The following is a 25,080-nucleotide window of genomic DNA, read 5'->3' on the forward strand; positions in this document are numbered from 1 at the left end:
CCACAGGAAAGGGTTAATTACACATTGTATGACTGTCACCAAGGGAACAAACAATCATCCTGCCAGGGAGACGCCATGGTTTTTTTTCTAGTTGGATTGAATGGGTTAATGCTGTGACATTCTCGTTGTCTAATAAGATCTGATGATGATGAAGAGACCTCTAGGCCCTAAAATGGGTGTATTTCTGGATAGATTGGAGGCGTGGCTTAAAGGGGGTTATCAAGGATAAGAAAAAGATAGCTGCTTTCTTCCAGAAACAGCGCCCCACTCAGGTTATGTGCGGTAATACAATCTGGCTCTATGGAAGTGAGCTGCAAAATCATCTGACTATTGTGAGATTTTTTTCTAGTCTGAGGAAGGTGAATGGCTCTAGGAACACGCAACCACAGACCAGCAATGTGAACACGGCCCCAGGGGCGGCTGCTATATATCCTGATCCTAAAGACATAGCAGCAGCTGAGTGTCCCCTGACACATTAAACCCTGGGATTTTCTGTGGGTCAGACTGGTGATCACATGACCCAGTTACAGTAATGACTGATTAATGCAGCTGAAGTTGGCTGAAACAGATGGCGCTTGTATGATCAGTGATGGTTAGGCTGGGTTCACACTTCCATAATAGAAAAAAAAAAAAAACAGAAAATGCATCTTTTTTTTTTATTGTACACAAAAATGTGGTCAAGTAAGTTTTTGTGTATGTTAAAAAACAGATGTGTTTTGATCCGGTTTTTATAATGGAAGTCAAAGGGGAAATGGATCAAAACGGATGCTCACAAATGCAAACGGATGAAAAAACACAGTGTGAACCCAGTCTAAGTGGGCATGATATAGGTAAGAAAAAAAAACCCTAGTGAGCCTCTTCAAATAGTTAACCCTTAACCCTTAGAGGACCAGGCCAATTTAAATTTTTGCGTTTTCGTTTTTTCCTCCTTGTGCTTAAAAGGCCATAGCACTTGCATTTTTCCACCTAGAAACCCACACGAGCCCTTATTTTTTGAGTCACTAATTGTACTTTGCAATGACAAGCTGAATTATTTCATAAAGTACACTGCGAAACCATAAAAAAATTCAATGTGTGGTGAAATTGATTAAAATAGATTTTTTTTTTTCGTTTTTACGCCATTCGCCCTGGGGTAAAACTGACTTGTTATATATGTTCCTCAAGTCGTTATGATTACAACGATATATAACATGTGTAACTTTTATATTATGTGATGGCCTGTAAAAAATTCAAACCATTGTTAACAAATATATGTTCCTTAAAACCGCTCCATTCCCAGGCTTATAACGCTTTTATCCTTTGGTCTGTGGGGCTGTGTCAGGTGTCATTTTTTGGGCCATTATGTGTTCCTTCTATCGGTACCTTGATTGCGCATATGCGACTTTTTGTTCGCTTTTTATTACAATTTTTCTGGATTTGATGTGACCAAAGATGCGCAATTATGCAATTTTGCTCTCCGCCATGGAATCCCGCAGTGCTCAGTGTCGTGCTTTGAGTGAATGAGAGGGCGCTCCTCCTCTGCCGCTGCTCTCTGCTCAAAGAAGCAAGCGGAATTCAAGCAGAATTTCAAGCAGAATTTAAGCCCCATTGACTTCTATAGGAATCCGGACGGAAATTTCCACTGTGTGCACAGACGGACGGAATTCCTATTTTGCTCTATAGTAAGGAGCAATGTTGCATTTAAATGGGAGGAATTTCGAGCGTATTTTGACACGGAATTCCGCGAGAATTGCTCAGTGTGCCTATACCCCTAAGGAGTACTCTAGAGGAAAAAATGTTTCCAAATTAACTGGTCTCAGTAAATTATATAGATTTGGAATTTACTTCTATTTAAAAATGTGCAATCTTCCAGTACTTATCAGCTGCTGTATGTCCTGCAGGAAGTGGTGTATTCTTTCCAGTCGGACACACTGTAGTGTACCAGAGCACAATTCTTGTGTCTGGCCTAGGATGGCACCTGTTCACCAAATGGTATTTTCTATGTTTTATAAGGTAACATGTTCTTATGTGAAGTATGTTATGTTTTCTTTTTACGGGTATATGCACACTAAGGGAGGGTTTACACCACGGAATTCTCGCGGACAATGTCCGCGGAATTCCGTCAGCTGTCCGCCCGCACATCTGGGCGCTTTTCCGCCGGCCCCATAGATACCATTCTATGGGCCAGCGTATTCCGCTATACGCTGAAAGAAGTGTTATGTCACTTCTTTCGGCGGATCGCGGAATACGCTGGCCCATAGAATGGTATCTATGGAGCCGGCGGTAAAGCGCGTGCCTGTGCGGGCGGACAGCTGACGGAATTACGCGGACATTTTCCGCGAGAATTGCTCAGTCTGAACCCACCCTAAGGGTATGTGCACACTGAGGAAAAGGCGAGGAATTCAGCTTGAAATTCCTCCCATAAAATATGTACAGAGCAAAGTCCCATTGTGTTCAATAGGTTTTCTGCTGTTGTTCACACTGCAGAATTTCCGAGCAGAATTTTCTGCTGTAGATCTGCTAGAGGAATCCTATAGTAGTCAATGGGGGGCTTAAATTCTGCTTGAATTCTGCCTGAAAACTTTCTGCTTCAATTCCTCGAGAATTGCTCAGTGTGCACATAGCCTGAGGGCGGGTTCACACTACGGAATTCTCGCGGACAATGTCCGCGGAATTCCGTCAGCTGTCCGCCCGCACGGGCACGCGCTTTTCCGCCGGCTCCATAGACACCATTCTATGGGCCGGCGTATTCCGCGATCAGCTAAAAGAAGTGACATGACACTTCTTTCAACGTATAGCGGAATACGCCGGCCCATAGAAAGGTGTCTATGGGGCCGGTGGAAAGGCGCCCAGATGTGCGGGCGGACAGCTGACGGAATTCCGCAGACATTATCCGCGAGAATTCCGTAGTGTGAACCCGCCCTTATTCTGCCAGAGCAGAATAGGCGAGGAATTTCAAGCAGAAATCTTTCAGCTACAATTCCTCGAGAATTGCTCAGTGTGCACATACCCCTAGTGAGAAAGTTCTTCAGGAGTTTCTACAGGAACAAAAGGTGCTTCTGTGCTGTTAGTGGAAATCCTCAGGACAGGGACCCTAAGCAGTGAGGACTGACACAGCAGCTGTATCACTGTCGTCACTGTCTTTTTTGCTTTCTTTTCATGATAAAACAAAAGAAAATCAGGTATTTCCTGACCTGAATATATTTATTTAAGGAGTTATACAGATTGAGAGAAAACATAGCCCTTTTCTTCCAAAATAGCGCCAGGTTGTCCTCAGGTTGTGTTTGGTATTACAACTCTATTCACTTTAATGAAACTGAACTGCAATACTGCATGAAAACTGAGGACATTAATGGCACTGTTTCTGGGAGGAAGTAGCGCCTCATATAACACGTAGTCTCTAGTGTCTAAATTAGGGATTGGGAAGCTAACACCTTCCAGCTGTTGCAAAATTACAACTCCTATAATTAATGGGAATTGTATTTTCGCAACAACTGGAGGGCCAAAGGTTACCCATCCCTGATCTAAATCTTTATTCATGTGACACGTTAATTCTTTCGGCGGATAGTGGAATCAGCCGGCCCATAGAATGGTGTCTATAGAGCCGGCAGAAAGGCGCGCGGTTGTGAGTGCGTTCTAGCGACGGAATTCGGTGGCATTTATACACAAGAATTCCGTAGTCTAAACCCGCCCAAAGATTATCTGACAGATTATCTGCCAAAGATTTGAAGCCAAAGCCAGGTATGTATTTGAAAAGAGGAGAAATCTCAGTCTTTCCTTTATGACCTGATCTCTGTTTATAGTCTGGTTCTGGCTTTGGCTTGAAATCTTTGGCAGATAATTTTTCTGTGTAAACGGACCCTTACATTTCCTTCCATACTTGTTATTATCTATTCAGCCTCCTTCCCCCAGTTCTCAGTTGCTGCTTTTCTGTCTCCCCGTCCTCCCTCCTCCCTTCTGAGACAGCTGATGTAAACAAGTCCCTGGCTGGCTTTATCTGTAACATTGTAGCTTCTTTGTAATACTGGGAGGGATAATCAGCTCATCAGCAACTTGACCTCAGAATAACCCTCTCAGCATTACAAAAATACTGCAATGTTGCAGATAAAGTCTGCCTAGGACTTGTTTACATCAGCATTCTCAGAAGGGAGGGGGGGAGGCAGAGAGAAAAGCTCACACACAGATATTTGTGTTTTCAGCATAAAGCAGCAGCTGAGAACTGGGGGAAGGAGACTGAATAGATAATAACAAGTATGGGAGGAACTGTTAGTCTCACTATGGGCAGCAACATATTAGAAGTTATGTTTGAGTGGAATACCCCTTTAAGGCTATGTTGAACATGTCCCGGCTGTGTGATGAGTTGCGTCGGCCGTTCATGTTTGATTTGTTCAGCACAATACATAGAGAGCATCCTCAGCTTTTCTTATATCCCCTGTAAGCAGCCGCTCGGAGGTGTCCTGAGCCGGGACTGATTGACGGCTCCCGATGACCGCGGCCGGGGGCTGGAGATGCTCAGGGAGATTATTAAGGTTAAACGCAGCGAAGCGGCTGGAGGGCGCAGGCCTGTCACATGTTGACGCCTCAGCAGGAGTTTGTGCTCCAGGACAGTGAATGCACAATTACCCCCGTCCTCACACCCCGCCGCCTGCCAGGGATTCATTGTTTGGCGTCTCGTTTATTCAGATTTTTTATTGTTATTGTCTCTTTAAAACGTAAAGTTCACGCAACGGCGAACGCGAGAAAATAATGACGGATAAGGGAGCTGAAGTGTGAGGAGAGGGGGAGCGGCTGCATGTATAACCAGGGGGACAGATGGACAGCACCCAGAAATGGGGGAGGCGAGGGGGTCCAATCTATATACAAGAGGCTTTCTTAAAGGGGTATTCCCATCGCAGCTACTATACTTATACTTGTCTCCTCCTGATGTAGCAGAGTGGAGTGCGGGGATCTCAGGGAGGATGGGGGTTACACTGAATAAGTGAAGAAATATCCTGTCATAGCCCAAGTGGGGATAACTCTCTCCTACTTCCTGAGGTAAATACGGCCACAGAGGTTATAGAGGGGACTACACCTAGGTGATTGGTGATGATGGGACTTGTAGTTCCCCCTGAGGCTTCTCCATTACTGCTGCCTGAGGTGATAATGGAGAAGCCCTTGATGGAGATGAGGTGCAGAGAAAATCAGACAACGGGGAGTTGAGGCAATGAGGTGCTTTTTACTTCAACCTTATAACTTGAACAGCTCCTTTATTTATACTGAAGATATGTTAAAATGGCCGCCGGCCAGAGATGGGTCACTGCTGTTACTATGGAGATTAGTGAAGTATATGGAGTTGCCCCTTGTAATACTGGTAGTGGGATGAGAGTCTTACAGGGTATCTTGGCTGAAGCCACAGATTTCGGATCCCAAATGAACTAAGGGAACTTAGAGAAATTATCCCTCAGTATAAACAGTACTGGGTAGAGGGAAATGGATCCGGCGTCCTCTGTGGTCATTAATAGGAAAAAGTAATCCTCATACCTTCCATCTGTCACACTGACACTGGCTCCTAGAAATCTCCTCACAGGTCTCCTCACAGATCTCCTCATAGGTCTCCTCACAGGTCTCCTCACAGGTCTCCTCATAGATCTCCTCATAGATCTCCTCATAGATCTCCTCATAGGTCTTCTCATAGGTCTTCTCATAGATGGCTAGTAGAGATGAGCGAACCTGCCGAGGTTCGGGTTCGTATGAACCTGAACTCTCTGCGTCTGATTCCCGCTGTCTGCCCGCTCCGTGAAGAGGGTGGATACAGTCGGAGGACCGACTGGAAAACTGGGATACAGCCTATGGCTATATGGCTATATATATATCCCAGTTTTCCAGGCGGTCCTCCGGCTGTATCCACCCTCTTCACGGAGCGGGCAGACAGCGGAAATCAGACGCCGAGAGTTCAGGTTCATACGAACCCGAACCTCGGCAGGTTCGCTCATCTCTAGTTGCTAGGCCTCTCTGTCAGTGATGTTACTTCTACCACAGCTGCCCTCCACTAAGCCCTCAATTCCTGTCACAACTGCCTCTTACGGGGAGCTCATTAAGGCCCTGTTCACACTGGAAATCCGCAAAAGAGCTCTCCACCGCAGAATCCCGCAGTGCTCCGTGTACTGCAGTGAGTGAATGGAATGGTTGCGTGTGCGTCCGTTCACGCTGTTCTCCGCTCAAAGAAATGACATGTCAATTCTTTGAGCGGAGAGGGGAGGAAGCGGACGCAGTGCGCCCTCTCATTTACTCACTGCAGGACACTGAGCATGGCGGGATTCCGCGGCGGAGCTCTCAGTGTGAACAGGGCCTAATATAGTACTCTAAGGAGGCAGTTGGTGGAGCTGTTGGTTAACACCATGGTGTAGTGTGTGAAGGTAGAAGTGCTAGGTTCACACTGCGTTTTCAGCATCCGTTTAACGCATCCGTTTTTTGAAAAAAACGCATGAAAAACGGATTGCAAAAAAACGGATTCATTTGTGTGCATCCGTTTTTCCATTGACTTCCATTATAAAAAAAACGGATCCGTTTTTTTTGGCGGACCAAAACGGACCAAAAAACGTTGCTGACCCTATTTTTCTGGACGGTAAAAAAACCGGATCCGTTAAACGGATGCTGAAAACGCAGTGTGAACCTAGCCTAAGGACCCATCTCTACCGTGGCTCATCTCTATAGTGCAATAAAGAATAACTCACATATTAATAAGTACAGTATAAATATCAGTATACCACAGGGTCCAATCTCTGCCCGACCTTAATAATATTTGTATAGCACCAACAGATTCTGCAGCACGGGGGACCTAAGGGAAAACGTAACTTCTGTACGCTGCCCCGATGTGGAATACCCCTCTAGGGTGGCTTCACACACAAGGGATCCGCTGCCGATCCCTTGTCATTCATTTTAAATGAGAAGACATACTCACAGCGGGTTTGACAAGTGGTACAAGTGAGGACGGCGATGGGGACGGTCTAATCAGTCTCATATTATTGGTGATATTTATGGGAGGTCGTATTGTAATAGTCATTAAATTTTTATGAAATATATTTTCTCTTCTTATATTTTATGTGTTTTATTTAATCAACTTCACTTCCCATTTCCCTCACCTGTTTGGGATCATTTATCTACTTGTAATTATAACTTTTCATCAATAATACACTGGAATAAGTTTCCTCTGTACTGACATCTACTACTGCACGGATTACATGGATTACTAGGAGGACTTTATGTTTAACCCCTTAACCCTTAGAGGACCCGGACAATTTTCATTTTTACACTTTTGTTTTCTCCTTCTTGTGCTTAACCCCTAGACGACCAAGGACATACCTGTACGTCTTGGAAGCCTGTCCCCAGACGACCCTGGGCTCTGGAGCGGAGTGCGCTTCATAGCAGGTGGGGCCGGCTGCAATCAGAGTGTGACTGCGGGGGTCTCGATCTCTGTGTTGGACCGACGGAGGTCTCTTACCTTCCTCCGTACGGTCCGATCGGCGATCTGCTCATTGAGTCTGCCACAGGTAGGCTCAATCAGCAGAATGCCTGTTACAATGATCAGTGTATGCAATCTAAGTATTGCATGTAATAGTCCCCAGTGTGAAAAAAAAAATAAAAATGTTTTTTTACAATACCCCAAAGCCCCTCCCCCAATAAAAGTTAAAATCAGCCCCTATTCCATAATGTAAATAAAACATATAAAAATAATTAAATAAATAAATAAACATATTATATATCGTAGCGTGCGTAATTATCTGATCTATTAAAATATAACAATCGCCATCGTGTACGGTGAACTAGTAGACGAAAAGAGGGAAAAAGTGCCAGAATTACAGATTTTTTTGTTGCATTATATATAAAAATTAATAAGTGATCAAAATGTCCGATCTACACAAATATGGTGTTAATAAAAACTAGAGATCATAGCGCAAAAAATGACACTGGAGGGTGGGAGCCTCTATGGACCTGAGGATATAAGGAGTGCTGCGGCTGCGGCGTGAAGACCAGCCTCTCCTCTGCAACACTGGTGATATATTTGCATTCTAAGATTCATTGTATTTTCGCTATGATTTTCTAAACAAAGAAGAAATTTCTAAAAGCAATCCGTGAATGTCCTGCTTTAGGCTTCGTTCCCACTGAGCAAAACTAGCGGAATTCCGTTAGCCTCCCTCTCATAATGGGAGTCTATGGGAGGTGCGCGCTCCTGCTTTGTCCGCGCTGAAGAATGAACGTGTCAAATGATGACACCCCATACAGCCCCGTAGGTGAAAAACTAAAAACTGTTATAAGTGTCACAATAGGCCCATTTTATTAATAATTAATTGCAAAAAACTAAAGAATTTCATTAAATTTTTTTTTAGAGAATCTGTGTATGGTTGTGTTCGGACTGACCTATAGAATAATAGTATCATGTTGCTTTTACCGTATAGTGCATTACGTAGACACAGGAACCCCCCAAACGTTATAATATTGCATTTTTTTTTTCTAATTTCACCAATTTATATTTTCATATATAATAATTTGGGGTTCCATCATACATTTTATGGTAGAATGAAAGACGCCATTACAAAGAACACCTGTTCCTGAAAAAAATCAACAAGCCCTTACATGGCCCTGTAGATAGAAATATGAAAGTGCTAGAAAAGAAGGAGGGAAAAAAAAATTGAAAAAAAAACCCCGTGATCTTTTTTATTTGGGGTGTTTTTCTGTTTACGCCGTTCACCCTGGGGTAAAACAGACATGTTATCTATGTTCCTCAAGTCGGTACAATTACAACGATATGTAACTTGTATAACTTTTATTATATTTGATGGCTCTTAAAAAATTAAAACCTTTATTTTCCTTAAAATCACTTCATTCCCAGGCTTATAACGTTTTTATCCTTTGGTTTATGGGGCTGTGTGAGGTGTCATTTTTTGCGCCATGATCTGTACTTTATTTCGTTACCTTGATTGCACATATGCGACTTTTTGATCGCTTTTTATTACAATATTTCTGGATTTGACGTGACCAAAAATGTGCAATTTTGCACTTTGGATTTTTCTTGTGCTTACGCGGTTTACTGTGCGAGATCGGGAATGGGATAATTTAATAGTTCGGGCGATTGCGCACGTGGCGATACCAAACATTTTTATTTATTTATTTTTATTTTTAAAATGAGAAAAGAAGGGTGATTCAGACTTTTATTAGGGGAGAGGATTTTTTATTAATAAAAAAAAACTTTTTTAACACACTAACTAGAAGTTCATTTAAATGGCTAATTAGTGGGTACGGCGATCACACCATGCCCACTAATTGGCGTGGTTCCTGGCTTCGGATCCGAACCCGAACATTCGGTATTTGATTAGCGGGGGCTGCGGAACTTGGATAAAGCACTAAGGTTGTCTGGAAAACATGGATACAGCCAATGACTATATCCATGATTTCCACATAGCCTTAGGGCTTTATCCAACTTCAGCAGCCGCCGCTAATCAAATGCCGAAAGTTCGGGTTCGGATCAACTCGAGCATGCTCCAGGTTCACTCATCTCTATTTTTCATCCAGCAGAGTGCGCTGACAGGACAGGAAGCCGCGACTAGTCAAAGGTGACTAGTTTACGGCTCTCCCCCTGCCTCACGTGCGGGCTCTATAAGGAGATCTGTCACAGCAGCCATGGAGGCCTTCAGAAGCTGAACTGAAACTGAACTGCAATACCGCACCCAACCTGATAACAAGAGTAGCGCTGTTTCTGAAAGAAAGCTGGCATGTTTTTCTAAGCCTTGACAACCCGTCTAACTACTGACATCAGGCCATGTATCTACATCTGAGCCAGTAGCGGTGGCCGATAGCAGCTGAATACCACCTGGTATGAGCCCTGACCCGCTCTATGCACAGTATTGTAAATATGACGGGCACAATCTAGAGGTTAAGGGCCCTATTCCACCGAACGATTATCGTTTGCATAATCGTTAACGATTAACGATCTCAAACGACCGCTATTGCGAAAGACCTGAAAACGTTCACTCATTTCCATGGAACGATAATCGTTACCTATGAACATATTTGCGATCGTTTTTTCTTCACTATTTATTCGCTATTGCGTTCGTATCTATTGCGAATGACCGAACGATGTCTTATTCAATGCGAACGATTTGCGAACGTTTTGCGAACGAGCAACGATAAAAATAGGTCCAGGTCTTATAAAGCGATCAACCATTTCTCGTTCGGTCGTTAATCGTTAACTGCATTTTAACCGAACGATTATCGTTTAGATTCGAACTATTTAATGATAATCTGAACGATAATCGTCCGGTGGAATAGGGCCCTAAGGTAGGTACTAAATATTAGGACCTATGCTGATTTCCCGCCATCTATTCCTCCAGTCACCATCATAGTCCGTGACCTTATAGCCACATCCAGTATAGGATAAGGCCGATGCACTAAGAGTATAAAGGACGGAACAATGTGGGATTACACTGTGCGCCATTCTGCCGCTGCGGATGGTGGATCGGCAGTACAGAGGCACCGGGGCCACTTTGAACTGTGAGATCTTATAAATGGCTTCTTTGAGCGGGCGACGGGTGAGGAAGTTGCTGGAAGAGGAGTCGGAGGAGTTTGTGCTTACTCTGAGCTTTGGACACCGTTCCTCGCTGTGCGTACAGGTGGCCGCGGCACACACGGTTCCTGCCAATTTCTAAAGTTACACATTTATCCAGTAAAACAAGCATCCTGATCCGGGTGAGCAGGCAGGGCACGCACCAGGGGCCCCCGAGCAGGCGGATTGAATATCACTGATTCTGCAGCCAGGGCCCGGCACAAGACTCTTCCTGTCCTCAGAAGAGCAGGATGAGAGGAGTCGTCCCCGGAGAGGCGGCAGGAACTTCTCCATGACACGTGTGCCGCACATTTACTGCAGGGTTCCTTTCACTTTTGTTTAAGTAGAAAAAGTTTCTGACAAAAGATCTTGTGTCCAATCCGAAAAAGTTTTCCCCGTCCACAGACAATGATGTTAATGGAAATACTTAGGGAAGTGGGGGGGAATATTGGGGGGGGTTGTGTAATTGTCAGCCCTCAACATAATATCATATTCTTCACATTTATCTTCTGGAAACTTCTACCAGGGAACGGGATGCAGTGTCAGTGAGATTCTATGAGATAATCTTCTCCGATCGATGATCAATAAATGTCGCTGCCTCCATTACTGCCATTATATCTTTTTTTTTTATTGTATTTTATTATAAAGCTCTAGAGAATGTTACAAGATAGTCATATAAAACACAGGCATAAAAGGTAACAAAGACAAAATGTGAGGACTACGACAAACAATAATAAGAATCGGCTGCTATTCCAACTAATAGGGATGGGAAAAAATATTCTACAGAAATAATAATAATAATATGTCTAAATAATTGAATACTCCTAATAATACCACAATATTACTAATAGTAATTATTAAAATAATAATAATAATATATAATAATATACAGCTGAGGCTAATAATAGTAGTATAATAGCTATAATGTAATAGACTAATAATAAACATAAAGTTAATAATAATAATAATAATAATAATAATAATAATAATAGCAGCAGCAATATAATAGACATAATGTAATAGACTAATAATAAACATAAAGTTAATAATAATAATAATAATAATAATAATAATAATAATAATAGCAGCAGCAATATAATAGACATAATGTAATAGACTAATAATAAACATAAAGTAAAATAACCATAGCAGCAATATATTAAACGTAAAGTAATATAATAATAATAATAATAATAATAATAATAAGAGATAATGATTTGGCCCCTGCTTTAAATTTTTTTCTTGTAAATACTTATATATAAGCTATGTCCCCATAAAGCTTTTTTCCTGTCTGTTTTTTAAAAGAAAAAATTACGTCCATCATTACAATGACTGTTGTTGGTCAGGTGGACCGGTCGCCTTTTGTCTTTAATTCAGAAGTCCATTGAATGTAATAGTAAAGATGGTGAAAAAAGAAAAACTGTGTGACAACTAAAAAATAATAAAAAAAAGTTTGTAAAAAAATAATTGTGATTGTTTTTTGACGTCTGTGCAGACAACATCCTTTATTTAACACTCTATGGGGGACAAGTACTGAGGAGTCTATGTGTGCGACTATTCTTATGTGGGTTGGGGTTTATTTTGTTCCAATATATTGTGTGTGATTTATAGAAAAGTCTAAGGCTGCATTCACACGTTCCGGGAAGTTGTCCGTGCTATTCAGATGTTCCATGATTTCACGGATCCGTGATCCGTTCCGTTAAAAAGTAGGACATGTCATTACTCGGAACGGATGCACGGAAAGGATTCCCCATAGAAATCAATGAGATCCGTGTTTTTCACGGATGTACACGGATGTGACATCCGTGTTCATCCGTGAAAAACACGGATGTGATGTAATCAATTTAATTTAAAATGCTGTAAGACAGATCCGTGAAAAAAACGGACACGGATACAAAACGGATGCAAAACGGACTGTTTTGCACGGATCACGGGGGTTGCTGCCGGACCACAATCACGGACCGGGAAAATCACTGAACGTGTGAATGCAGCCTTAGTAAAAAGGTTCTGGTTCTGACTAGATGGAGGCCTGCACCAGTTTTTGCAACTTTTTAAAATTTTTGGGTGAATACTCAAAACAGGCAGATTAAAAAATATTTGCTTGTGGAGTGCTGGTTCATATATAGAACTTAGGCCAAAAAAGGGTGAAACATCTAATTATTCTCCTATAAATAGGCACAAAACCCTCGATAAATCCCCCCCATGTGCACTGGGCGGCTGCTGCTGCTGTTCCATTGGGGGCAATTAAAATGCTGTGAGAACAGACGTCACTTTAAAAACAAAAAACTGTTCCTTGTAAAAAATAAATAAATTCATAAAATAAATAAATAAAAAGTGCGAGCGGAGGCAGAAGCCGTTTATTGTATTTTCTACAAATTCATCTAATTTATTTTTTTTTTTAATTTCTTCATATATTGTTTCTAACTGGAATGTTTTTATGCCCCCGATTTTTTTTTTCACCCGGGTGGGCACATTATTACATTATTATTTCCCACTTCTTTTTTCACATTCACGAGTTTCAGGTTTTTGCAAATTCATCACCTTTCACTACAATTTTTTATACTTTGCAGATGATTGCACCTTCACATTTCTCTCACACTCTCACGTTTGCTCTTGCACCTACATTATTTATTTAGTGCATCTTATGTCCATGTACAGAGCACGGCTGAAGGTGCAGGCTGATTTCCTTTACCAAGATGGCTGATGTCTCTCTGACCTCAGTAATGATGGTGATTTCCTACACTCCTGTCGGTAGCGGTGCGGAGGACTCCAGTGATACCCGGCGTGTGCAAGTGTGATGGAGCGCCAGGTATGTCTGGGGTCACATCATATAGTAAATCCAGATACATGTATAGAAACTTTCTTCCGGACCCTCATCCTCATCGTCCCTATAGGAAGCAAAGTGATATACGTTAGGCTGGGTTCACACTATGTATTTTTCCTCCATTTAAAAAAAACAAAAAAACTGATGGAATGACCATGAAGTGTACGACATACTGTACACTAAAACATTTTTGTGTGCGTTAAAAAAAAAAAAAGCGTTTTGCTCCTTTTTTTAATTTTTTTTTAATAATGGAATTCAATGGGAAAACAGATGCACACAAATGCATCTGTTTTCCGTCAGTTTTTTTGTAAAAATGGATGAAAAAAAAACATAGTGTGAACCTGGCCTTACACTGTTTTTTTGTGAATTTTTGGGTTACATAAAGACATATTTTATTAAAAACTGTTCCCTCTTTTTTGGGGTAATCGTGCATGCGCGTCTCCGCCCGTGTCATAGACTCCATTCTATGTTGTCCGTCCAAAGAATGAACCACAAAAGCACAATAAAAACCAGTAAAACAAAAACAAACATGCAAAAACCTTACTAATGATTTCTTTCCCCCATTGTCTTCACACATCATTGTGTGGCCCCTGAGGATGTCCAGTGGGTGGAGTCAGTATTTAGGTTGGTGATTTTGATATGGTCCTGCAGTGCTCGGTGTGACCTGCAGGGGTCACTGCCGCTCCGATCCGTTAGACACAGGGTCCGGTCACTAGATGGGCTTTATATCCAGCTGTTTGTTTTTCTTCTTTTGAGTTATTCCGCTCTTCGAGCCAATGATCACACTGAGAAAATATTGTGTTTGTCTGGTTAAGGGAAGAAACTGTTCCGAATGCCCTGAAACTGATGGAAGATTCTGGAAGTGTTGTGTATGTTATAGGATCCTCTGCAAGGTCATGGACTCAGGTCACCACTAGGGGCGCTGTTACTCTCTGCTCCATTGTCCTCTATGCTGGCTGTAAATCACTAGACAAGTGATATTATATATATACCTGTGATATAACTGCTCTGCTCTAAGGGACCCAATAAACAGGAATAAATAAGAAATTGGAGACTGATTTGGGGGTGGAGCTTCTTCATATGTGGCTCCTCTCTCTGCCATGATCCCAAAACCGCCCGAAAATCTTCAACGCCCTCTACCTAGTGTTCATATTTGCTGCGGGGTTTGCCCTTTGCAGATTGTATGATTATACATGGCATAAAATGACTACACATGATAAACTGATAGATGGTCACAAGGCACTGTGTGTCTCAGGATCTGTGTTTGCTGTCGGTGAATGCGAAGCTTCAGAATCTGCAATATTCCAGCGCTCAGAGCTGAGGGTTTGTTATAATGTATACAGCTCAGACAATGCCTGTGATGGATTCAGGGCTGGCCTTAGGATAGATCGCACCCTGTGTGGAATTTTCTTTTGGTGCCTTTATATAGTAGTTAGGCTTATTTAAGCCCCCATATAGTCAGGTCCCCTCTGTGCTTCCTTATAGTAGTTAGGCCCCCTTTGTACATCCCTATAGTAGTTATGTCCCTCTGTGCAGGCGAATAGTAGTTAGGCCCTCTCTCTGACCCTATATAATATAAGGTTTCTGTATGCCTCCATATAGTATAAGGTCTCTGTATGACTCTATATAGTAGTTAGGTGCTCTCTGTGCCCCCATATAGTATACAGTCTTTGTATTCTTTCATATACTACATAGGCCCCCTCTGTGCCCCCATATAGTATAAGGTCTTTGTATGCCTCCATATACTACATAGGCCCCCTCTGTGTCCCCATATAGTATAAAGTCTCTGTACCCCTATATAGTAGATAGCCCCCCTTATACTCCCGTATAGCAGTTAGGTCCCTCTGTGTCCCCACATAGTATAAGGTCTCTGTATGTCCCCATATAGTAGATAGGCCCCCTCTGTGCCTGCATATAGTATAAGGTATCTTTATGCCCCCATATAGTAGACAGGCCCCCTCTGTGTCCCCACATAGTATAAGGTCTCTGTATGCCCCCATATAGTAGTTAGGTCCCCTTTGTGCTCCCATATAGCAGTTAGGTCCCTCTGTGTCACCATATAGTATAAGGTTCCTCTATACCACATATAGGAGTTAGGCGCTTCTGTCCATCCATATAGTAGTAAGGTCTCTTTTTGCAGGTAGTTCCCCAGCAGATACTATTCCTCATGTAGATTGCCTCCTCCCAGCAAGTAGCAGTGGGTAGTATCCCCTAGGTAGGTAATCCCCCTGTAGGTAGCCCCCTATCCCTGGTACTTGCCCCTTCCCCATGTAGTTATTCCCCCCTCTGTAGTACATTGAGATTTCTGATAACACTGATGTGACTGGCGGGGGGAGGGGAGGGGGGCGGTTGGGGCACTAACAGTTAAAGGGGTTATCCAGGAATACAAAAAACGAGGATCCCTGGTTCACTGAGTGCTGATGTTGGCCCTTGAATACAGCGCCCCCTTCCATAAGCAGTCGCAGAGGTCAAACAACCCAAAGGTCGGCCCTGGATAGACTTTAGTCTCCACTTGCAAACATGAATAGATTCTGAATTTGCCGTAATGGGGAGCGCCGGCCGTCTGAGCGGCTTCGTCTGCTGGCAGTGCCATCCCGTCTGTGCGACTTACGATCCGTTATTAATTGTATTCTCCATCTGTAAATTTCCGCTATCAGATCTACGCTCTCCATTCATAAGTCATTTATAAGATAAGTTTCTCCGTTCTTTTCCTGCGTCTTACGGAATATTGTGCGGCAGAAAAGTGGGCGCCGTCCTTTATCTCTGTCCACGAGGAACTCCAGATTAATCATAATGCCTGCGGATGGGGCGGCCAGCGCGGCCGTGATAAATGACCGCTATTTATTTGTTTTAAATGTGCAATGAAATCAAAGCCCCAGATCTGCAATCTGCATAGTGGAAGCCACTGACCCCCCGACTAATGCAAATAAATTAGCCGCGTCTGTAGCGGGGAGATGGCGTAATGCCCCAATCTATCACTATTTCAGTCATTACTTATCGGTTATAAGATACCCATCATCTCATGGGCGTCAGATTGTTACCCGACTTTATCAAACCATTGACACAAGAAAATCTAAATGTATAGATATAAACTATGGCGGATTAAAGGGATCCTACAGAGTTTGGGTGGGGGGAGGTGGCTTATATTTGATAAGTTATACAAAACTCTGCTCTGAGCATTTCCAAGTGTAACGTCCGTGGCCTCTACCTGCTCTGGGTCGCACTGTGCTGAGACCATCTTCCTTTCTCTCAGCCTGCTGGTATTCTCTCAGCTTCTCTTGCTCTGAGCTGGCCTCCTGGAGGATTTGGCTCCCTCTAGTGGCAGACATGCGCCTGTCCACCTGTATTTATAAGCTCAGCCCACAGGCTCTGGAGTCTTCTGGTATGTTCTCCTGGAGTTATATATAGTCTCCACCTCCTCACCTCCATGCTCAGTTGTTGTCTGTCAGTCAGCAACCACGTGTGTGCCTCCTGGTTATCTGCCACTTCCTAGCAATCTACTAGTTATTTGGATCTCAGTCCATTCTCAGTTCCAGCTCAACTTCAGTCTGAACTGTGTCCTAACGTTGCACCCTGTACTTCTACCACAAAGGAAGAGCACCTAGTGCCGGACTCCAACACTCCTTCAGTTGGTGGTCACCGAGGTCCTTCTCTGAGAGTAGCCACATGGGAGTTTCCCACAGCAAAGACCATTCTGCCTTGTAGTGGGCGCTGGTGAAAACTGGGAGCTTCTCAGACTCTGCTCCTCAGGGACGGAACACCAGCACTCCAGTGGATCCACCGCCTCGTGCTTGGACCATCTATTACACTAAGTCTTAGTGAGCAATGTTATGCAACCGAATAACACAGGATACTATGTGGGTGCAACGTCCCTGGCAACATTATAATAAACACAGGACTGATGCTTGGGGGGGGGGGTTTATAGGAGATGGGCCTAGTTTATAACTGAGTATATAAATTATAATAGAACATTCAGTTTTTTACAGGAGGCAGGTCATCGGCCCAGGTTAGAATTGCTCAGGATCTGCAGGGGCGGGTTATAACAAGTACAGCCCAAGAGCAAACTTCTAGGGAGCGCTGAGACGTCTGCATGGACCCCTGGGCTGCTATGTCTGCTAGTAGGGTATCTATAAGAAGTATAGGGATAGAGGTTTCATCCATACTGCGAATATCACATGACCATTGAGGACCCATGGCACAGTTTGTAGATTGGAGTCTATGAGATTGGTTACACCTCTGAGGATCCATAAGCTGAAGGCTAAAAATAAAGGGCTATGCTGCTGTGCCCATTTGCCTTTAGTGGCTCTCAGTTACGTGTCATTTGATGGTATTCCTACTTATTTGGGGTAGGTCCCTCACTATGGCGTTGTAGTGCCTCCTAGCAATCTCTAGGGGTCCCCCCAAAAGCAATGGGACCCAGGGGTAGTTAGAATCCCAGCACCCTCCATGATAAACACCACAACAGGATTCATTCCGCATACATAGAATGACAACCCATGCTCACAGCTGAGAGTTTGTTACAGTGCAGATATTATACATAGTTATATTGGTAAGAAAGAAAACTTTGATTCCTCCAGCTCATATAAAATTCCACTTTATTGATTCCAAACATCTAAAATTGATAGCCGACGCGTTTCGAGCCTACCCGGCTCTTAGTCATGGCATCTATACATTTAGACAAACAGACTAAGTGTTAAGATGTGAAAATACAGACATGGTTAAAAACGTAAATACGTAAATACATAAGTGTACAGACATAGTGATCACAAACACAGGACTAGATACTTATAGATCATATATAAAAACCTATTTCCATAGTTATATTGGTATCTATCATACTATATTGTGCTATCATACTATTATAGTGTACATAGTTATATTATATATAGCTGTGCTATCATACTGTTATAGTATACACACCGTAGCTCTATAGTGACATGTATACGGCAGTACTATCATACTATTATAGTATACACACCGTATCTCTGTGGTGATTTGCATACAGCTGTACTATCATACTATTACAGTTTACACACCATATCTCTGTGGTGACGTGTATACAGCTGTGCTATCATACTATTACAGTTTACACACCATATCTCTGTGGTGACGTGTATACAGCTGTACTATTATAGTATACACACCGTATCTCTGTGGTGACGTGTATACAGCTGTACTATTATAGTATACACACCGTAGCTCTATAGTGACGTGTATACAGCTGTACTCTCATACTATTATAGTATACACACCGTATCTCTGTGGTGACGTGTATACAGCTGTGCTATCATACTATTACAGTTTACACACCATATCTCTGTGGTGACGTGTATACAGCTGTACTATTATAGTATACACACTGTATCTCTGTGGTGACGTGTATACAGCTGTACTATTATAGTATACACACCGTAGCTCTATAGTGACGTGTATACAGCTGTACTCTCATACTATTATAGTATACACACCGTATCTCTGTGGTGACGTGTATACAGCTGTGCTATCATACTATTATAGTATACACACCGTATCTCTGTGGTGATGTGTATACAGCTGTGCTATCATACTATTATAGTATACACACCGTATCTCTGTGGTGACGTGTATACAGCTGTGCTATCATACTATTATAGTATACACACTGTATCTCTGTGGTGACGTGTATACAGCTGTACTATTATAGTATACACACCGTAGCTCTATAGTGACGTGTATACAGCTGTACTCTCATACTATTATAGTATACACACCGTATCTCTGTGGTGACGTGTATACAGCTGTGCTATCATACTATTATAGTATACACACCGTATCTCTGTGGTGATGTGTATACAGCTGTACTATTATAGTATACACACCGTATCTCTGTGGTGATGTGTATACAGCTGTACTATTATAGTATACACACCGTAGCTCTATAGTGACGTGTATACAGCTGTGCCATCATTCTCCATACAGCTATATTGTTATTACGTCATGTATCCAGTTACTTTCTTCAGTGTTTAGATACTTTGTATCCGATCTCTTCCCGTGTTGATGACCCCGCCCTGTAATGTTTCTTCTTTTGCGATACGATGTAACATTTCATTTTTCTCCCTGTTTTCCTGTCGCTTCGATGGTCAACAGAAGGAAAGCGCGGGCGGCTCCCACAGAGAGCAATCACTGAAATCATCTCCGCAGGTTCCTTCTATAATCAACATTAAAAGCGGCGGCGGGATCCCTCCCTATAGGAGCCTTATTAGTATCCAAAGTTTAATCACAAAGTATCAGGTTTATAGTCAGAGAGCAATGATGAGATGTATCTATGACCCCGCCGTCATGACCTGTGACCTTAAAGGGACAGAATGAGGGATTACTGTAATGATGAAGATGCTGATGAGGCTGATGATCATCTCTAACCCAGCAGCGGGGTTGTCACTAAAGAACTCAATGCTATGATGTTGTGTTATAGCTGTTTCCATGCACATAGTTCTGCATGGGAGCTGCAGGTGCAAAACGGATGATAGAATTACTGCTAACCCTGTATTTAAAGTGTAACCGTCACTTTAAAAAACTTGAAAAGTTTTGATCAGCCAGGGTCCAGCTGTTCAGACCCCCATCGATCACTACATAGAACTTGGAGAAGTGCGTGGTTAAGCGCTTCTCCCCCTGCCTCATTGCCTTCTATGTCCTTTATAAGTCTATGGAGCCTGTTTAATGCAGTTAGATGGCGACAGAAGTGCTTCCCCCACCTCACTGCCTTCCATTGTAAGTCTGTGGACCCATCTAATACAATGAATCTGGGACAGAAGTGCTCAGCTTAGCGCTTCTCCCCCCATCTCACTGCCTTTCATGTCCATTATAAGGGTCCTATTACAGGGAGCGATTTTTAACGATTAACGACTAATGATAAACGATCGCAAAAGAGATTGTTTATGGTTAACCTGAAATCGCTCACCATACTACACAGAACGATAATTGTTAGTTACAATTGTTACTACAATTGTTATTGCGATCGTTACTATGATCGTTTATTCCTTCTGATCCCAGCAAAACAATGAACAATGTGCAATTACACTGAATGATTAGTGAAAACATGCGGAACTTGAGCGAACAAACGTGGAATTACAGCGAAGAACGATTAGTGAACGATTAACGATAATTTTAAGTTCAGATCTAAATCCGATCAACGACATACGAACGATTTTTCGATCGTTGCCTGCAATTACAAAGAACGACTATGGGCCCTATTCCACCGGACGATTATTGTTCGCATAATCGTTAACGATTAACGATCTCAAGCGAGCGCTATTGCGAAAGACCTGAAAACGTTCACTCATTTTCATGATCGTATTTCCGATCGGTTTTTCTTCGCTATTTCTTCGCTATTGCGTTCATATCTACTGCGATCGACTGAACGCTGTCTTATTCAATGCAAACAATTTGCGAACGTTTTGCGAACGAGCAACGATAAAAATAGGTCCAGGTCTTATAAAGTGATCAACGATTTCTCGTTCGGTTGTTAATCGTTAACTGCATTTCAACCGAACGATTATCGTTTAGATTCAAAGGATTTAACTAAAATCTGAATGATAATCGTCCGGTGGAATAGGGCCCTATCTTTTAAATTCGAACGATTTAACGATTTTTCGCACAATAATCGTCCCGTGTAATAGGGCCCTAAGTCTGCGCAGCCCATCTAATACAATGATATGGGGACAGAAGTGCTCAGCTCAGGGCTTCTCCCACCTCTATCCAGCGATTGACAACAGTCTGAACACCCAGACCCTGAACGTGTCAAAGTTTTTGACGTGACAGGGACCCTTTAAGCCTGGTAGCTGTGGACACACAGCGGGAAAAGACTGTGAAGGGGTTAGATGAATTGGATTAATACAAACCTGGCTGTGAAGATGGAGAAAAGCTTCAGCCATTTATTTACTGTAAGATTTATCCATCGTGGATGTGGCGGCGGCAGCGCTGGCGTTATAATCATTTATTTATGGAAAACCAACATGAGATTTTCCATTTGTCAGTGTTTGTGCCGCCGCTCCCGTACTGTGTTAACCAGGGGCGATTCTGCTGCATAATTATAATGATCCAAGCTATTACGCTACAGGCGCCCCTCCCCCTCTATGCTACACCGCAATGTATTGTATCAGATCCCTATAATCACATCACTGTTACACCAGGATTGTAAGGAACAATATACATGGGTATATACCGCTATAAACAATCATGTACACTGATATATACAGCTATAAACAATCATATACAGGTATATACCGCTATATACAATTATATACACTGATATACCGCTATAAACAATCATATACAGGTATATACCACTATAAACAATCCTATTCACTGATATATACCGCTATGAACAACCATATACAGCTATATACAATCATATACACTGATATACCGCTATAAACAATCATATACAGGTATATGCCACTGTAAACAATCCTATACACTGATATATACCGCTATGAACAACCATATACAGTGATATACAGCTATATACAATCATATACACTGATATATACTGCTATAAACAATCATATACACTGATATACAGCTATATCCAATCATATACAGTGATATATACCGCTATAAACAATCATATACACTGATATATACTGCTATATACAATCATATACAGATATATAACGCTATATACAATCATATACAGGTATTTACCACCATACACAATCATATACACTGATATATACAGCTATACACAATCATATACACTGATATACCGCTATATACAATCATATACAGGTATATACCGCTATACACAATCATATACACTGATATATACCGCTATGAACAACCATATACACTGATATACAGCTATATCCAATCATATACACTGATATATACTGCTATATACAATCATATACACTGATATACAGCTATATCCAATCATATACAGTGATATATACTGCTATATACAATCATATACAGATATATACCGCTATATACAATCATATACAGGTATATACCACCATACACAATCATATACACTGATATATACAGCTATACACAATCATATACACTGATATACCGCTATATACAATCATATACAGGTATATACCGCTATACACAATCATATACACTGATATACCGCTATACACAATCATATACACTGATATACTGCTATATACAATCATATACAGGTATATACCACTATACACAATCATATACAGGTATATACCGCTATACACAATCATATACACTGATATACCGCTATATACAATCATATACACTGATATACAGCTATATACAATCATATACACTGATATACAGCTATTTACTATCTGATTTCTCCATTGATGACTAATAATGGGATCTGTTTTCTCATCACAGTTATAGACAATGTAACTAATAGCACAGAGCTGCACTGTTCATGTATCAGAGTGAGAAGACTGTGTACACATCCACAGTGCAGGGAGAAAACATATCTCAGCCTCTGTAGCAGGCTATGGTCATACACAATACTTCCATCACTCTTTACTTAACCAGAATTAGGATTGGAACTAACAGAGCAATATCAGGCTATGTTCACACACAGTTTTTTTGCTCAGTATTTTGCAACCAAAACCAGGAGTGGATTAAAAATACAGAAAGGCTATGTTCCCACACTGAGTGGATAGATAGATAGATAGATAGATAGATAGATAGGAGATAGATAGATAGATAGATAGATAGATAGATAGATAGATAGGAGATAGATAGATAGATAGATAGGAGATAGATAGATAGATAGGAGATAGATAGATAGATAGATAGATAGATAGATAGATAGATAGAAGATAGATAGATAGGAGATAGATAGATAGATAGATAGATAGAAGATAGATAGAAGATAGATAGATAGATAGATAGATAGATAGATAGATAGATAGATAGATAGATAGATAGGAGATAGATAGATAGGAGATAGATAGGAGATAGATAGGAGATAGATAGATAGATAGATAGATAGATAGATAGATAGATAGATAGATAGATAGATAGATAGATAGGAGATAGATAGATATATGATAGATAGATAGATAGATAGATAGATAGATAGATAGATAGATAGATAGATAGGAAATAGGAGATAGATAGGAGATAGATAGATAGATAGATAGATAGATAGATAGATAGATAGATAGGAGATAGATAGATAGGAGATAGATAGATAGATAGATAGATAGATAGATAGATAGGAAATAGATAGGAGATAGATAGGAGATAGGAGATAGATAGATAGATAGATAGATAGATAGATAGATAGGAGATAGATAGATAGATAGATAGATAGATAGATAGATAGGAGATAGGAGATAGATAGATAGATAGATAGATAGATAGATAGATAGATAGGAGATAGATAGATAGATAGGAGATAGATAGATAGATAGATAGATAGAAGATAGATAGATAGGAGATAGATAGATAGATAGACAGTAGATAGATCGATAGATAGATAGGAGATAGATAGATAGATAGATAGATAGATAGATAGGAGATAGATAGATAGATAGGAGATAGATAGATAGATAGATAGATAGATAGGAGATAGATAGATAGATAGATAGATAGATAGATAGATAGATAGATAGATGATAGATAGATAGGAGATAGATAGATAGATAGAAGATAGATAGATAGATAGATAGATAGATAGATAGATAGATAATAGATAGGAGATAGATAGATAGATAGGAGATAGATAGATAGGAGATAGATAGATAGGTAGATAGATAGATAGATAGATAGATAGGTAGATAGATAGATAGATAGATAGATAGGAGATAGATAGATAGATAGATAGATAGATAGATAGATAGATAGATAGATAGGAGATAGATAGATAGATAGATAGGAGATAGATAGATAGATAGATACATTAGTACAGCTATATTACACTACATTCTATACACTTGTCTATCCTCCTCTCTGGTAATCCTGGGGGCTACGGCACTGATCGGGCTCGGATGCGGCCGTTGCGCGCTGCTCATCTTCCCCACAGACGCCGTTTGTCCATTTGCCTCCAGCAGTTCTTGACTTCATCTCATTTTCCAATAAATTACTTCTCCAGACAATTACTGTCGCTGTTAATTAGGAGAATAGTGTGTGAGCGCAGACCAGGGGGAAGCCGGATGCGGGGAGTGTGATCAGGATCTGGGGGCTGGAGATCGGCTGCTCCCACCATCTACATGCCGCTCGCTCTATTGTTGGTGACTTTTTGCAACTTGAAAATTATAAATCTGTCTGGAATTTTACTACAACTTATCACTTTTGCTCACAGAGCATTGTCTACACTGCATACAGCTGGGAGCAGGACTAGCTATGTACAAGGTATCAGTCTGGAGCTCACAGAGCATTGTCTACACTGCATACAGCTGAGAGCAGGACTAGCTATGTACAATGTATTAGTCTGGAGCTCACAGAGCATTGTCTACACTGCATACAGCTGGGAGCAGGACTAGCTATGTACAATGTATCAGTCTGGAGCTCACAGAGCATTGTCTACACTGCATACAGCTGGGAGCAGGACTAGCTATGTACAATGTATCAGTCTGGAGCTCACAGAGCATTGTCTACACTGCATACAGCTGGGAGCAGGACTAGCTATGTACAAGGTATCAGTCTGGAGCTCACAGAGCATTGTCTACACTGGATACAGCTGAGAGCAGGACTAGCTATGTACAATGTATCA

General features: G+C 41.5%; 1 long non-coding RNA gene across 2 annotated transcripts in view; it reads right to left on the reverse strand.

The window, feature by feature from the left end:
- The window catches only part of LOC138765884 (uncharacterized), a 222,756-nt gene that overhangs the window by 187,515 nt on the left and 10,161 nt on the right, over positions 1–25,080 (reverse strand). Inside the window, exon 3 of one of the 2 annotated variants that reach the window (XR_011358642.1) lies at positions 12,956–13,446. The exons of the other annotated variant lie outside the window; for it this stretch is intronic. This is a non-coding gene — a long non-coding RNA (uncharacterized lncRNA). Of the gene's footprint in view, positions 1–12,955; positions 13,447–25,080 lie in introns of those variants that run through there. 2 annotated transcript variants of the gene reach the window in all.

This window comes from Dendropsophus ebraccatus, chromosome 10, assembly GCF_027789765.1.
Source record: "Dendropsophus ebraccatus isolate aDenEbr1 chromosome 10, aDenEbr1.pat, whole genome shotgun sequence".
Classification (NCBI taxonomy): domain Eukaryota; kingdom Metazoa; phylum Chordata; class Amphibia; order Anura; family Hylidae; genus Dendropsophus; species Dendropsophus ebraccatus.